Source organism: Rhododendron vialii, chromosome 2a (assembly GCF_030253575.1).
Source record: "Rhododendron vialii isolate Sample 1 chromosome 2a, ASM3025357v1".
Lineage (NCBI taxonomy): Eukaryota > Viridiplantae > Streptophyta > Magnoliopsida > Ericales > Ericaceae > Rhododendron > Rhododendron vialii.
The window spans coordinates 14,812,302-14,817,259 of record NC_080558.1 but is presented as its reverse complement, the minus strand read 5'-3'; positions in this window follow the sequence as shown (position 1 = coordinate 14,817,259).

Genomic DNA, 4,958 nt, shown 5'->3' with positions numbered 1-4,958 from the left:
GAGTGACTGTCGTGAGGAACGACGAGGGCAAGCTAGTGCTGACCCGTGTTCAAATCGGGTGGCGAGTTTGCATCGATTATCAGAAGCTCAATGGGAGTACTCGGAAAGACCATTTCCCTCTCCCATTCATTGATCAAATTCTGGAGATGGTGGCTGGCCAAGCATTTTATTGCTTTTTGGATGGGTACTCTAGCTACAATCAAATTGAGGTAGCCATGGACGATCAAGAGAAGACCACCTTCACGTGTCCTTATGGTACGTTTGCCTACCGTCGCATGCCTTTTGGCTGGTGCAACGCTCCCGGAACCTTTTCAAGGTACATGATGGGAATATTTAGCGACATGGTAGAGAAGATCGTGGAGGTATTTATGGATGACTTTTTAGTTTTCGGGGATTCATTTAATGAATGCCTTAAGAATTTAGAAAAGGTCTTGCAACAGTGTGAGAAGAAGTAGCTTGTGCTTAATTGGGAGAAATGCCATTTCATGGTGACCCAAGGGATTGTTTTGGCACATATTGTCTTATCCAAGGGTATTGAGGTAGATAAGGCGAAGATTGATTTAATCGCAAATCTTCCCACTCCAAAGTCTGTTAAAGACATTCGATCTTTCCTCAGTCACGCCGGTTTCTACCGGCGTTTTATTAAGAGATTCAGTGCTATCTCCTGACCGTTGTGCCATTTGTTGTCGAAAGACATGCCCTTTGTGTGGTTTGAGACGTGTGAAGAGGCATTCCTGACGTTGAAGCGGAGTCTCAGTACTCCGCCTATCATACAACCTTCGTATTGGAGTTTGCCTTTTGAGTTGATGTGCGACGCTTCCAACTATGCTGTCGAAGCAGTTTTAGGGCAACGGCGAGGGAAAGATCCCTGCGTTGTGTACTATGCGAGCAGGACGTTGAATGACGCACAAATAAACTACACCACTACCAAGAAGGAATTGTTCGTGTTGGTGTTTGCCTTAGACAAGTTTCGGTCCTACTTGGTGGGTTCGTAGATTGTGGTGTATTCCGATCATGTGGCCTTGAAATATCTGATGACTAAGCAAGATGCGAAGGCTAGCCTTATTCGGTGGATTCTTTTGCTGCAAGAATTCCACCTTGTGATTAAGGATAAAAAAGGGGTTGAGAATGTAGTCGCCGACCACCTGTCTCGTCTGGAGTTTGAGGACCCCACCTCTCATCTCCCCATCATGGATACTTTCCTTGACGAGCAGTTGTTCGCTGCTAATACATGTCCATGGTTTGCAGATATCGCCAATTATTTGGTGACTGGGCAGATTCCACCCCATTGGTCTACAGCTGAGAAGCAGCGATTTTTGTGAGAGGTCCAGTAATATATTTATGATGATCCATATGTGTTCAAGTATTGCACAGACCAGATTGTGTGCCAGTGTGTCCCTGAAACTGATCAAAGGGGAATTTTAGAGTTTTGTCACACCGAGGCTTGCAGAGGTCATTTCTTCGCGAAGAAGACCGCTGCCAAGGTCAATGAGTGTGGTTTCTTTTGGCCAATTCTTTTTAAGGATGCATACGTCTTTTGCAAGTTGTGTGATCGGTGCCAGAAATTAGGCAAGGTTGGCCCGCGGAATATGATGCCCCTCCAAAACAGTTTTTTGATAAAGGTTTTAGATTGTTGGGGCATTGATTTCATGGGCCCATTTTCTGGTGTCATACAGGTATGAGTACATCCTCTTGGCGGTGGATTATGTGTCGAAGTGGGTTGAAGCGATCCCCACTAGGGCTAGTGATTCTAAAGTCGTGCTAGAGTTCTTGCAGACTAACATTCTATCGCGATTTAGCATGCCACGTGCCATTATCTCTGACCAAGGCACGTACTTTTGCAATAGGTCCTTTGGGGCGTTGATGAGCAAGTATGGCATCTTTCATAAGGTGTCTACTGCTTATCACCCTCAAACTAACGGTCGGGCTAAGCTTGCGAATCGTGAGATCAAGTGGATTCTCGAGAAGACCATAAACCCGAATAGGAAAGATTGGTCACTTCAGTTGACCGATGCCTTGTGGGCCTACTGCACTACTTACAAGACCATGTTGGGTGCTTCACCCTACCGACTCGTTTATGGTAAGGCCTGCCACTTGCACGTTGAGATGGAGCATAAGGTCTATTGGGCCATTAAGACGCTAAACGAGCGTTTACCTGAGGCGGGTGCCCATAGGAAGCTCCAGTTGTGTGAGCTGGAGGAGATTAGTATGACGCATATGAGAGTGTGAGTATTTATAAGGCTAAGGTTAAAGCATATCATGATAGGAATATTCAGCGCAAAATTTTAAGTGTTGGTCAGAAAGTGTTACTGTATAACTCGCGCCTCCACCTGTTTCCTGGTAAGTTGAGGTCCCGTTGGGACGGTCCCTACGTTGTACATAAGGTTCATGCAAATGGTTCGGTCAATATTTGTGACCCCAAGAATAACAATGTTTCCAAGGTTAATGGGCAGCGTCAAAAATCATTTTTGGAATATGTGGAAGTAGGTGAACCTGATGAGGTTTTGGTCGATCATGTTTATTCAGATGACCTTGTTGTATAGCCGTTATGGCTACGTTTTGATGGGTAGCCTTTCCATACCACTCTCTTCATTGAGAAGTCGACCCGGCCCCTAGCAATAGGGGTACCCATCATTGACTTGGCTTTTTATAGCTTCGCACACCGCTATTAAAATAAGGATCGTGTGCCCAGCTACGGTTGGTAAGGGCAATTTTGTGTCGATAACGTAGAATTTTACTAAGTTCTGTTGTTTTTGACACACTCTATGTGTATTTGTCTTATATTTCGTAGTTCTTTAATTCTTGTCTTTTATTTAGTTTTTTTTTTCTTTTATAAAACAAAAAGATAAAAAAATAGAACATTGAAAAGAAAAAAAATTAGCATCATGGTCTTGTCTAGCCACATGTTCCTTGTGCACCGGTGAAGGATGGAGAGAAAAGTATAACACGTTGATTGTGTGAAGATTTGGTGGCATATTTTTATTTTGTTTTGGGAGCACGGATACCACAACCTGAGCGGTACTAATGTCTTGTGCAGGGTGTGGTGACTTGCACGGAGGTCATGGTGGTTGGCTGCCATCCGTTGGTCCATTTCTTCTCCCTTTTGTTTTTCTTTTGCTGTGTCTCCATGCTCTGGGGACATCGCTTGTTTCTAGTTGGGGGGAGGAGTGTACTTTGTACACGTTCTCGTAGCGTTGCTAAGGGTAACTTTGTAACTTTTTAATTATTTAAATTGTTGGGGATAGGTTTGTTATGCTTGATTGTTCAAAATTAGGCGAGCATATTATGATTAGCCGAATTTTTTTGTGCCTGTTTAACTTAGACTCATGCATATATTTGGCGTTTCGTGAACATTTTTGTGTTGTCGTTAACGACGAGTAGGTGTCCCCACGTGGTTTATTTTGCATCTTGAGAAACATTCCCATGTTCTTCATTTTTCCATTCTCGCATTGCATTTGAGTAAAATAGCAGGCGTTTGTTTCATATTTGAATAGCTCAATATTTTGCATGCATTTGTAAGAGTTGGTAACGTGCATAGGAGATGAAACAAGGTGTTCTTGTATGATTAGACCACATATGTGTCCCTTTGACCATTTTTGAACCAGTCCGAATCAGTTCCTGAGTTTTAACCTAGGAAACCGGTGTGTGGGTTGGATTCAGGTTGGGGGGTTTAGCTTTGTGCATCATGGGTGTTTTATTTGGAGCATCATTGTCATTGAGGGTGTTATTGAAGAACTTTTGATGGGTGTCGTGTGTGTGGAACCCTTAACCCTTAACCAACAAAAAAAAATGAAAAAGACCTGAAGCAGCCAAAAGTGAACAAAACCACTGGTATTGATACAATTTCCATCAGTATCGATACCGAGTTTCCTTCATTTTAAAAACAAAAAAAAACAGCCGAGGTTGATTAGTTATAACTGTATCGATACAGCTCCCAGCTGTATCGATACCAAGGCCGCTTTGGTTAAAAACAAAATGGGGGGCGGCAGGGCGGCAAAAAAGGCTAAAAAAGGGGAGGGCCGGCGATTTTGGCCATTCTCATCTTCCACACACACTCTCTCTCTACCCCCAAACCTCCATAACCAAAACCTTCACCATTCTCCACCTAAAACTAACTTTTCTCCACCGAAATTTCTCCAAACTCCACCAAAACCTTTTTTTCTCCCATCTCTACAACATACTACTTTTCAAACCTAACCAAAAAACCCAAATCTCTTCCTACCCAAAACCCTAACTTTCAACCTTTTTACCAAACCCACCACTCACATGGCACCCAAAAAGAGGCTAACGGAGGCAGAGAAAGGCAAGGGCGTGGGCTCCTCCAGTCCTGCGGTCGACCCAGATTTTGTGCAAGAACCCGTTCCGGAGGAGGTTCCGGCCTGTCCACGCAGGCAGAACTGGGAACAAATTGCTAGGGATGAATAGGTGGCATGGGAGGCCTCATGCAAGGGTAAGGATGTCAAGGCGGAGAGGCACATTATCAAGGACAGCTTCCCACCGGACGATACTGTCATCCAAGCGGTCATTAGACAAGGTTTGTCTTTCTGGTTTGAATCCAATCCTAGCTATAACATTGAATTAGTTGAGGAGTTTTATAAGCATATGTCATTGCCTGAGTCCGGGACTGACTTGGATACCAGGGCTTATATTATTTCTAGGATTGGTAAGGTGCATGTGCGAGTAACCCTTGATATCATTGCGACCAGTTTGTTTTATGGTCGACCCACGGGGGAAACAAAATACCCGGTCCTTAATTCGGAGTTTGATCGGGATGTTGTTTTTTATGTGCTATATGAGGAGAAGAAGAATGGAATGGTCCCCCACCGGCTCGGTAAATTTAGGTCGTCGTTTCAATTTGTTAATCAGTTGATATGCTATAACCTAGATCCTCGAGCGACCGAGAATAAGTCTTCCGAAACTATGGGGAACATGCTGGTGGCATTCATGGAGGAGGATAC